The following is a 12556-nucleotide window of genomic DNA, read 5'->3' on the forward strand; positions in this document are numbered from 1 at the left end:
GGTGGGGGGCCTGGCTCTGTTATTTACCGTGTATCATATGTAAATACCGACAGAAACTTCAATAAACTTTATTTCAAACACGTCTCTGCCTATCCGGGGGTGGGGGCATTGGATACAGAGGACGAATCTAGGTCTCTAGAGGGTATGTGTGTGTGTGTGGTGCGGGGGGCGGGGGGTGCTACAGAATAAAGTTAGTTGTTTCTTAAACTGCTTAATCATCACAGGTATTAACAGTCGCACTTTATAATTCAGTCCATGTAAAGCGTGTAGGACAGCAAATGACACGGGTCAGTATCAGTAAAAGTTAACACTTGGTGTCACTGACCCGGGCTTCCCAGGTGGCTAAGTGGTAAAGAATTCACCTGCCAATGCAGGAGCTGCAGGAGACATGGATTTGATCCCTGGATTGAGAAGATCCCCTGGAGGAGGGCATGGCAACCCACTTCAGTATTCTTGCCTGGAGATTCTCATGGACAGAGGAATCTGGTGGGCTATAGTCCACGGGTTGCACAGAGTCAGACACGACTGGGCACACAGTATGCGTGATAATGACCACTTACAGAACTGTTACTATTACTCAGTTTCCTTGCTTCGTTTTAAAAAAGTTGTTCTTTTCTTTTGGTTGTGCCCCATGGGGGCATCTTAGTTCTCCACCAGGACATGCTCTCTGCAGTGCCCTAACCAGCGGATGGTCAGCCAGAGCATTCCCTGCTTCATTTAATTTCCTCCCCAAGCTTGCACATTGAATTTACTGGATTCCTTTTGCAGCCGGGTCCATAGAGGTGAAATGATTCACCCAGGTCACACAGGTGGAAACTGGCAGAGCCGTGAGTTGAAACTAGGTTCATCTGGTTCCAAAAGTTAAGCTTCCTTCCTTTTGCACCAAGGAGCAGGGGCTTTTCCTAATGCTTGGTGACGCTATTGAGAGATAACCACTATCATCTGTTGTATCTACTCCGTATGGAAAGCCACACACTTTGCTGCCATCCCTGATCTCAGGAGACGTTCCCAGCAGCCCTTTAGGTAGGGCACAGACACACACACACACCCACATTTTACAGGTGATGGAGGGAGGCTCAAAGTGGGCTCCAAGGTCTGTGATCCCACCTACTACACTGAGGGATTGAAAATAGCCTAAATGCTTGATAAGCTTATTCTTGAAATACACTGAAAAGGAAACACAGTTCTAGCACTTGGATTCCTCAGTGCACCTAGATTTAGCCTCTAGGGGATAATCAGAAAAACTTCTGCAGCCTCTAACACATGCTATAATAGCCATGATCCCATTGATCAAGCTGCCATTAGGTGTCAGATGCTGTGCAGAGCCCTTTTCATTTATCAGCTCATTGGTTTCTCCCAGACATCCTCTAAGCGAGGCATTCCAAGGAGCCCCATTTTGAGGATGGGGAAACTGAGACTCTGGGAGGTAAGGTCACCCAGCTAGAAGGATGCGAGGCAGCATTCACAACCAGTTCTGCCAAATTCTAGCATCTACACTCAAAGCTGCTATATTTTACTTCAAATTTGATGCAAACTCATTCTGTGACCTTGAGCGAGTCTTTTAATCTCTGGGGCTTCGGTTTCTTTTTCTGTTTAAAAAAAAAAAGAAAGAAACGAGGAGGGGGGTGGGGTAGCAAAACTCCAAATCCCGAAATCCCTCGGGAACAGAGACAGTGGTGGGGGTAGGTTAGCAGGAGAGAATTAAGAGTCAGCAGGATCAGACTCCCTGAGGGAAATACTCTGAGTCATTTTCAATGATTTCAGGAATTTCTGGAGGTCATGCTCAAGAATTGGGAACGGCAAATGAGTTTCGGCTTCTTCATCAAGATGAATTGATTCCTAATGGCCACTTGGAAGCACAGCGTTGAGAAGGATTTGCTCAGTGGGAAAGACTGTCCGCCATCGATTGGTGCTGTCTGCCATCCTGTTCGTTTCGTGCTGTCTGTCTTGCGTGCAGGATTAGCAGTCGTGGTGCAAGCGCTGAGGTTATCTGCTGAGTTTTGTCTGGAACTTAACAACAACAAGTCCGTGTTCGTTAAAATAAAAAATTAAGCTAATGTTTTTGGTGGTTCAAATTTTACATTTGAAAAATACAATAGGATTCCATAAAGATTTATTTTTTTGAAAGGAATACTGTGAAAAGTCTGTCTTACTTCTGACTTCTTGACATCCAGAAATACCCTTCGCCCTAAGGTATTATCATCTTTTACTGTGTAATTTCTAGAATACTATATGCATATTTGAGCATATATATTGTTGTTGTTGTTTAGTTGCTCAGTCATGTCTGACTCTTTTGTGACACCATGAGCTGCAGGCTGCCAGCTTCACCTATCCATAGGATTTCCCAGGCAAGAATACCAGAGCAGGTTGCCATTTCCTTCTCCAGGAGAATCTTCCTGAGCCATGGATTGAACTGGCATCTCCTGCTTTGCAGGCAGATTCTTTACCACTGAGCCATCAGGCAGTGTTTGAGTCCTCATACAGCTGAATCTGTGGGCCAGTGGTAAAGAGCCCACCTGCCAATGCAGGAGACCCAAGAGACATGGGCTCAATCCCTGGGTTGGGAAGATTCCCTGGAGTTGGAAATGGCAACCCACTCCAGTATTCTTGCCTGGAAAATTACACGGACAGAGGAGCCTGGCGGGCTACAGTCCATGTGGTTGCAAAGGGTCGGATACAGCTGGGCTGAGTGAACGCAAGTATTCATGAGAGTTATTTTTCACTAAAATAAGTTTGTTTATGCTAGCATGCAATGAATTTATTATTTTACTTAAACAATACATACTTTAAAATCTTTTGAACTTGAATTTTGAATATGCTAAATGTTGATAGACACAAACAAAATTTTTCAGTGTCTGCTACAATTTTTAAGTGTAGAGAGGGGTTTTGAGGGCAAAAGTTTTCATCATTGCTGCTGTATGCCATGGAGGCAATATATCAGATGCAGAGACTGGCCTGTTTTTTTTCCAAAGGCTGTGCAGTGGTTCCTTGAATGGAGGTAATTTACTTTAACAATAAACTCATTTTTATTACAAATGTAATACTTAGTCATGATTTTCAAATTTAAAGAGCCAGAGAAGGATAGAAAGAAAAAAGAATAACTTTCTTCTCATTTTTCTCAATCCCAGTTTTGATCCCCAGGGGGAACAATTTTTATCAGTTTCTTCTAGATCAGCGGTTCCCTGCTCAGGGTGATTTTGCCTCCAGGGAGCATCCAGCAATGTCTGGAGACATTTTTGGATGTCACAACTGGGGAGCGGGTGTTATTGGCATATGGTGGGACCAAGGATGCTGGTAAATGGCCTACAATCACAGGACAGTCCCCTACCAACAAAGAATGATCTGGTCCGAGAAGTGACTAGTGCTGGGGTGGATAAAAGCCTTCTTTTGACATTATTTGTTTGTTTATATGTTCTCTCCTGCTTTTTTTTCCTAACCTTTATTTTTATTAACACAAATGATATTTTGCTAAATCAATTTTAAAAAGTGACTCAACTCATAGGGGATTAGGGATCCCTTTGAACACCAGATAAACCCCCCAGAAAGCAATATCCATATTTACAAAGTTTTGTACATAATTTCAGGAGCTTCACAGTCACTAAATGAGCCCTGCCAGAATCCCTTGGGTGTGGGATTTTTGTTTGCTTCTTTGTTTTTTACAGATTTACTTGTTCATGTATTTTTGGCTGCCCTGGGTCTTTGTTGCTATGTTTGGGCTTTCCCTAGTGGTGGCAAGCAGGGGCTACTCTCTGCTTGCAATCCTCGGGCTTCTCACTGCGGTGGCTTCTCTTGTTGCAGAGCACAGACTCTAGGGCATGTGAGCTTCAGCAGTTGCAGTGTGTAGGCTCAGTAGTTTTGGTTCCTCGGCTCAAGAGCAGAGGCTCAGTGATTGTGGTACATGGGCTTAGTTGCTCCATGGCATGTGGGATCTTCCTGGACCAGGGATCAAACCCATGTCCCCTGCATTCGACTCTTAACCTCTAGACTACCAGAGAAGCCCCAGCTTTTATTTTCTGGCCATGCCACTCGGTATGTGGGATCTGAGTTTCCCCACCAGGGATGGAGTCCTGCACCCCCTGCAGTGGAAAGGCAGAGTCTTAGGCACTGGACCACCGAGGAGGTCCCCAAGGATGTGTGATTTTCGAATCACAGCCCTAGAGCACCCCATCCAGAGAGAGAGATCACTAACTTTGCACCCCTCGATCCCTTCTTAGACAAGAGGATGAAGGGGCAGAGAGAGAGCAATAGTTTGGTTCTGGGTCCTTTAGGGAGGCAAGGCAAAGCAAAGATTGGAACTCGGGCCACCTGACTCCCCAGCGCTGGAATATTTCCACTTCACCCTGAATGAGGACGTTTTAGAAACGCTGATCTTCTCTTCCTGGTACAGCGGGAAAACACGCCACCAGCACTCTGTTCCTCTTGAGAAAACACAAAAGGCCCAGCTGTTGTTGATGAGAAACACTCAGGCACCTGGGAAAAAGCACATTCAGGATGTGAGGCGGGGGAGAGGGCTTGGGCAGGGACTGCTAGGGGGGTAGGGGACCCTGAAATGTGCAGCCACTCGCTCCCTGAGTCATTCATTCATTCCTTCATCCATCCATTCATTCTGCATCTGTGAACTGCAGCTTCCTGTCTACCAGGGCTGGGTTCTGGGGGACACCAGAGTGAACTAGACCCCTGCTTGTCCTGAACAGCTCCTTGCTCTACTGGGGGAGCCCGACCGTTGGACCAGTCACAATGCAGGGTGACTGTGCTCTAATGGGAACACTACCAGGCGTGGAGGAAGCACAGTTGTAACACTTGATGCAGCCTTGAGAGGTCAGGGAAGGCTTCCTGGAGGAAGAGGCAACTCAGTTGAATCTTTAAGAGCAAGTAGAGGGTTTGTCATATGGATGAGTGATGAAAAGGGAGTCTGGAAAAGGGAGCCACACTCAGAAAACTTGAAAGCATGAAGGAGCTGGACATGGTAGGGAAAAACAACTCCAGCTTGCAGGAGGCATTGGGAAGTTTCCTGGTGGTGCAATGGTTAGGAGTCTGTGCTTTCACTGCTGAGGGCATGGGTTCAATCCCTAGTCAGGGAACTAAGATCCTGCAAGCCTTGCAGCATGGCCAATAAAATTAAAAGGCTACCTTGTAGGAGGCAGCAGTGGGGTGGCATAAGATGAGACTGGTGACCTTGGCAGGACACAGGTGAGGAGCTTAGCTTTTTCCCCTGAGGGTAAGAGAGGGCCATTGGAGAATTCTGAGCAGAGGAAGAACAAGGACAGTTCTGAATGTTAGAAAGGGGCCAAGTGGAAATTGGACTTCGGGGGAAGGGAACCAGTGGTAGGAGCTGATGGTACAGTCTACCCAGGAGCAGGTCAGACAGGAGGAAATGGGAGCAAAAGGGACCCTGGAGGGAGACGAGTCTATGTACAGGGACTGGCTGGTTGTCAGGAGCAGGGGAGGGGAGACACTGAGGAGGCCCCCTGTGAGTTTCACAGTGCACTGTGATTTACAAGGCATACTGGTTACCTGTGCTGCATAACAAGTTACCACACGCACGGGGGCTTAAAACAACATGTGTTTCCTATCTCACAGTTTACCGTGGAATCTCGTACAGTTCAACAGGGGTCTTACAAGCCTGAAACCAAGAACTCGGCTGGCTGGCTCCTCATCTGGAGGTTCAATTAGGAAGAGATCCACTTCCGCTCCCTCGGGTTGAATAGAATTCATTTCCTGCGGTTGTGTGACTGAAGTTCCTGTAGCAGGTTTTTTTTTGTTTTTTTGTTTTGTTTTGTTTTGTTTTTTGTTTTGCCTTGTGATCTTTTTGGAACCTTAGTTCCCTGACCAGGGGTTGAACCCAGGCAGGGGTGATAAAAGTGCTGAGTCCTAACTGCTGGACTGCTAGGGAACTCCTTCATGTTTTGATTATTGACTATAGCTGTGCTATGAACATTGGAGTGCATGTATCTTTCTGACTTAGCATTTTTGCTGGATATGTGCCCAGGAGTGGGATTACTGGATCATATGGTAATTCTGCTTTTAGTTTTTCAAGAAACCTCCGTGCTGCTCTCCAGAGTGGCTGCACCAACTGACATTCCCACCAACATTCTAGGAGGGCTCCCCTTTCCCCACACCCTCTCCAGCATTTCCATTCTAACTAGCGTGAGCTGATTCTTGACTCTTTCTAAAAGAGACCACCTGACCAGGTCAGGCCCACCCAGGGTAATCTTCCTTTTGACTAACTTCAAATCAACTGATTAGGGACTTTAATTACACATGCAAAATCCCTCCCTCTTGCATATAAGGTAATCTAATCACGGGGATGACACCTCATCCTATTTTATAATCTTGCCCACATTCAGGAGGAGAGAATTCTACAGGGGTGTGTGCACCAGGTGGTGGGGATATTGAGGGTCATTTTGGAGTTCTGCTTGCCATATGAGACCAGGGGGTGTGAGGCTGGAGGACCTGCTCAAGGTTAGGGGCTTGGCAGACCTATCTCTCAGAGAAGGCAATGGCACCCCACTCCAGTACTCTTGCCTGGAAAATCTCATGGATGGAGGAGCCTGGTAGGCTGCAGTCCATGAGGTCTCGAAGAGTCGGACACAACTGAGCGACTTCACTTTCACTTTTCACTTTCATGCATTGGAGAAGGAAATGGCAACCCACTCCAGCGTTCTTGACTGGAGAATCCCAGGGACGGGGGAGCCTGGTGGGCTGCCGTCTATGCGGTCGCACAGAGTCGGACACAACTGAAGCGACTTAGCAGCAGCAGACCTATCTCTGAGCCTACAGCTTCTAGGTCTCCAGGTTAATTCCATGGGAGACTTCGGTTAATGCAAGATGAATTCAGGAGAAAACTTAGAAATGAGAGCTGAAAGGGTCCATTTTCTGCAACACCCCTCTGAAGAGTCCTTCCATGAGCTGAAGGCTCGTTCAGTGGGTCTAACATTTCTAGGATGCAGAATGAAATTTAGAGATGCTGGACTTCGTTTCTTAAAAGGATAAACATGTGATCCAGACATTCCACTCCTAGCTATATATACATCCAAAGTGAAAGTGAAAGTGAAAGTTGCTGAGTCATATCCGACTCTTTGCGACCCCATGGACTTTACAGTCCATGGAATTCTCCAGGCCAGAATACTAGAGTGGGTAGCGTTTCCCTTCTCCAGGGGATCTTCCCAACCCAGGGATCGAACCCAGGTCTCTCACATTGCAGGCAGATTCTTTACCAGTCGAGCCACCAGGGAAACCTGCTACACATCCAAGAGACATGAAAAAATGTTGCCACAAAAAAAGTGTACACAAATGTTCACAGTAGTGTTACTCAAGTGGCCAAATCCAGAACTAACCCAAATATCCAGTAGACAAATGTGGTGTATCCATACAATGGAATATTATCCTGCAATAAAAGGAAATGGAGTACTGATACATGAATGAACCTTGAAGACATAATGCTAAGTGAAAGAAGCCCGTCACAAATGAACGTATATGACTCCCTTTATATGAAAAGTCTAGAACTGGCAAATCTATCCAGACAGAAAGTAGATTAATGATTGCCTGGGGCTGGGTAGGGTATGTGGGGAGATGGAGGGTAGTGGCTGGCTGAGGGGTGTGTGACATCTCCTTGGAATAATGAGAATGTTCTTAAGTGTGTCCAAGGTGGATGCCCTATTTTATAAGTATAGTTAAAAGCCCTTGAACTGTACACTTGAAGCGGGTGAATTGCATGGCATGTATGTTCTATCTCAATAAAGTTGCTAAAAAGAGAGAGAGAGAAAAGATATGCCCTCCGAAAGAAGAAATCATAAGTCTAGTACTTAACGCCACAAAATTCTTCTAACCAACAGAAGAATTAAAAATACTTCTAGGGAGGAAAATGAGGTCTACATGAGTTAAAGCCTAATCTATCAGAGTGAAGAATCTATGATGTATAATGTTGATGCATCTGGAAGGTCATTATTTAGGGATGTAAAGGCAAATAAGAGAAGAAAGAGTTGAAAATGGTAAAAGACTTCCAGTAAGAAGCAAGATTCGAGGTGGAACAGACTGCATTCTTTTTATTTACGATCTTTGGCTACTGACACCTAAGTGAGTAGAGTCCCCTGGATGCTGGGTAGCCCCCTCCCCCCATCCATCACAGAGAATCATCCAGCCCAAATGTCAGTAGTTCTGAGGTTTAGAAACCCTGGCTTACTTTATCATCTTCATGTTGTTTTCACCCTTTCAAAGTATCTATTTTTGCTTATTTATAGTTCCCCCAGTTAGGATATAAACATCTCCCTCATACTCCAGCTGAAGAACCAAGAAGCAGTGAAAAATATCACAGTTTCTGGAATCTGAAGACTTGACTCGGTGTTTCCATTGTTACTGCTTCCTATTTGCAGGCTGTGTTTACCTCTCAGCCTCAGTTTTCACGTCTTTAAAATGGGAGCTAAGAAGAGAACCCAGAAGACCTAGTCCATGCCTGCAAATCATTTAGAATCTGTAACCTTCAGCAGTCAATTCGTATCTATTACCATTGCTGTCCACGTCTCTCTCCTCCTCCCTGACGAAAGAACCGAGGCTGAACAAATGTTTCTCAGATGGGTGAGTTCCAGGCCCCTTCCCTGGAGGCTGGTGTTTCTTTGCTTCTACATCAAGGATGTCAGAATGCCCCTCTCCCCTTTTAAACTTACCTGTGAAACTCCAGTAGAAATCTGAGATGCTGCTTCGGGGGAGGTAGTCGGATGTGTGGGGAGCACAGGGTTTCTCTGTCTTCTGCCAGGGCCACCCCACCCCCCTCCACCTCCACCAGCAGGGAGGAGCTGACACAGGAAGAACACAGGAATGGTTACACGGCTCTGAAGTTCATCACCTTTTGCTGACCAGTCACAGCAACTCCCTGCAAAGAGGCTGCTTCATCTCCAGACCTGACTTTGTATTTCCCGGGTGATCATGGGAAAATCACTGCACATCTCTGAGCCTCAGTTTGTTCATCTTCGATATGGGAACATCAGCTCCCGCGCTGCAAGGACTCAGCAAGGATTCCATGAGACAGTATGCAAACTCGCTAGCCCAAGTCTGTGGCTAGGGCTAGCTTTTAGTTTTTGAGTTGGTGTTTTGTTTTCTTAACTGGGGTATTGTTGCTTTTCAGTGTTGTGTTAATTTCTGCTGTACAAAGAAGTGAATCAGCTATATGTACACATATATCCCCTCCCTTTCGGACCTTGCTCCCATCTAAACTGACATTTCTCCAAAGAAGACATTTAAGAGGCACATGAAAAGATGCTCAACTTCACTAATTATTAGAGAAAGGCAGATCAAAACTACAATGAGGTATCACCTCACACCAGTCAGAGTGAGCCATCATCAAAATATCTACAAACAAGAGCTTTTAGCTTTTGATTCCATTTCCGCAAACACAGTCTTGAAACACTGCTTGTCTAGAGCAGCCTATAGAGACCTTTTCTCACCCGTGTTCCTGTTTAATTGCAGGCGAGTTTTTGCTCCCCTTATAACTGAGTCTAGAAGAGAGGAAATGTTTTGCCCAAGGTCACACAGTGGCTACAGGCAGCTCTGTGGTTTGAATCCCCAAACCAAACTTTCTGACCCTCATCTCAGATTTTCTACCTTGAGTTGTCCCACCTTCTACCCACTGGCTAGTTCTAGAACTTGCAAATCCACGCATCTCAAAACTGTTACATAGCCCTCCAACCCAACCCCAGACAGACTTCTTTAAAACTTATTTCCACTCAAGCTTCATACATCCTACTTTTCTCCTCACTCCCATCCCTATCTTGGGGGGAATCTAACTCTTTGAACTAGGGGTGGGTAGGGGGTAAGAAGAAAAAAAAGATATTGGTGAAACTTAAAAGGCTTCCGATCCTGGCAAATTGAATATAATTTTATTTTCAGCGGCTCTTTGCCCTTGCCACTTGGTGGGGGGTGAATGGTGGGGAGACTCGGGGAGGTGGAGCTTTTCCTTGGGTTTGGGGAAAGGGGAGAGCTCCTGGGGTCCTTTTTAAAAGGCCCTCCCCTCATTTCCGGCCGCCGCTGCCAGCCTTGGCTGGGCGCCTGGATCCTGTTGCTATGACGACAGGAAGAGGCGGTGGCGGCGGCAAGCGATGCTGTGGAGAGATGGAGGCTAGTGGGGGTGGGGTGGTGGCTTTGAAATGGGGATGGGGGTAGGGAGCCGAGGCTGGGGCCGCGGGCGGGGGCGGGGGCAGGGGAAGCCTTTCTCTCTGACCTCCTCCGTTCGATGGAGCCTGGCCCCTCTATTTTCCTCCGGCTTCTTTTGGATGCCTCTTCCGTCTCTACCTCTGTCTCTCGTTCCCTGGATCTCTCGCTCCCCCAGCCCCAGTCTGTCCCCATCTGTCTCCCTCTCTGGGTCTCTCTCTTCCCTTCTGCACCTGCCTTTCTATCTCCAGGCACTTTCTGCCACTCAGCTCCCGCCTGCCTAAATTTCTTTCGTGTTCTCTCTCTCCTCTCTCTCTCTCTAGCGTTCTTCTCTCTATGGGACCGTTGCCCCCAGCCCCAATTTCTCTTCCTGCTTCATCTCTCCCCTCCTCTCCCCATCTCTCTCCCTCATGCTCTCAGTCTCTCTCTGTCTGTCTCCCCCCATCTGTCTCTCCTCCCCCTCTCTGGATGACTCTCTCTGTCTCTTCTTTCCTCCTGCTACCCAGATCCTGACCCCCCATCCTCTCCCTCGCCAGAATCTTTCCCCACCCGCTTCTCTCCCCCGTCTCTGGCTTTCTCTCTTTCCGTCTCTGCCTCTGTCCCTTTCTCTCTCAGGGTATTTCGCTCTCTGTGTGTGTGTCTCCCTCTCCAACTTCCTTCTGCTACCAGCCGCTGCCTCCCCCAATTTTCTCCCTCCCCCATTTCTGTTTCCCCGACTCCGGGTCTCTCTCTTTCCGCTTCTCCTGGCTCCGTCTCTCTGCCTCCCTCTCTGGGTCTCTCTCTTCTTCCCCAGCTTCCTCCTGCCAACAGACCCTGCCCCCCATCACTTCCCTCCCCCCCATCCATCTCCTCTCCGTGGCTCCCCCATCCTCGGCGGCTCCCCTCCCCCCTCCCTCCTCCTTCCCTCTCTCGTCCTCCAGCTCCGCACTTTACCCGGCGACACGAGAACCAAATTGTCTCTTCACCTTTTTTTTTTTTTCCCCATCCCGACCCCCTCTCCCTCAGGGGCCCGAGCTCAGAGCTGCCCCCAGCCTCCCCTCCCAGCTCAACACCCCCATTCCCCCCGTCCACCTCCTCATCACCGCCCCCGACCAGGTCGGACGCCTGGGTCCCTCGCTGCTGGGGGAGGGGGAGCAGTGAGAATTGGGAGCCCCAAGGGCTGTTCTGGGGGGGTTGCCGACAAGGGGGCTCAACGTCCCCTCCCCAGTGCATCGGAGAGTTGACCTATCGTTAACAGAGGTGAGACAGATCTTTTTATTAATCGGAGGTGGGTGGATGTGTAGAAGGAAGGCTCTGTGACCACCCCTCCCAATTCTGGAGGAAGGAGCTGGTCCCCTTCCGAGGCAGAGGGGAAGATGACCCCTCTCATATACCGGAGCTCTCGAATTGGGGGGTCCCCTGCTCCCTCCTTTGCTGCTGCTGACAGGGGGACGAAAGGAAGAACCCCTAAAATCAAGCAAATTGCCCCCCAAATCGACAAAATGAAAAGATCTTCCGATCTTGATTTGATGGAGAATTTCGCTGAGTGGCCTCCTCTTTCCATCCCTTCCTTATCCCAGGGATGGGGGCTTTAGGGGGCCCCCGCAGGGGCAGGGGTACATCCCAGGGTCACAGCCTCACCCCAGGTGGAGGCAGGAATTTGCTAGGATAGTGGAGGTGATGCTGCCGGTGGTGAGGGGCACAGATGCAGAGAGAAGAGGCCGAGAGGCGGACAGGAGGGTAAACTCAGCATGTTTCCGGAGAGGAGAGAGGGGAAGGGTCCAGAAGTGAGGAGAAGTGGTGGTGGTGGGGGAGGAGGGAGGTGTCTGGGGATGACAGCGTCCAGGGCACTGATGAATCGGCCGGGCCAGGGGCCGCGCGTGGGCAGGCAGGAGTGGAGGGGAGGAGAGAACACACGTGTGGGGCCCCAGTTGCCATGGAGACACCCCCCCCATAGACAACCTTTCCAACACCCCTCCTTAGAGCAGACCCAGTGAGGGCCAGCTGATGGGGGCGGAAGAGGCCAAGGTCACCCTGATATGGGACCCAGTATGGGGTTGGTTCCCCCCTCCCCTCCCCTAAGGCTTCCAGGTTCTTAACTGGAATAGGGGTTTGGGGAAAGAAGTGTAGGAAAGTGAGTGGTGGGAGCAGCTAAGGGATGTATGCCTGGAGTGGGATGGAAGAGGCAGGGCCAGGGGGCATGGTGGTGGGGTGCTGTGGGAGAGGAACGTGAACGGACACTTGCGGGGGTGCTGAGTGGGAAATCATTCCTGCTTGAAAAAGAGTTGTAATCTTAGGGATCAGATTTTTCTGGGGGGCACCATCTATGGAGGGGAGCTTTTTAAATTTGGAAGAAAAATAAATGTACAGCGAGCGTATGTTGCTGCACAGGTGAAAGAGTAGGGGGAGGTCTGGGGGTGTTCCCAAGAAGGGG

This window comes from Bos indicus, chromosome 18 (assembly GCF_029378745.1).
Source record: "Bos indicus isolate NIAB-ARS_2022 breed Sahiwal x Tharparkar chromosome 18, NIAB-ARS_B.indTharparkar_mat_pri_1.0, whole genome shotgun sequence".
Taxonomy (NCBI): Eukaryota; Metazoa; Chordata; class Mammalia; order Artiodactyla; family Bovidae; genus Bos; species Bos indicus.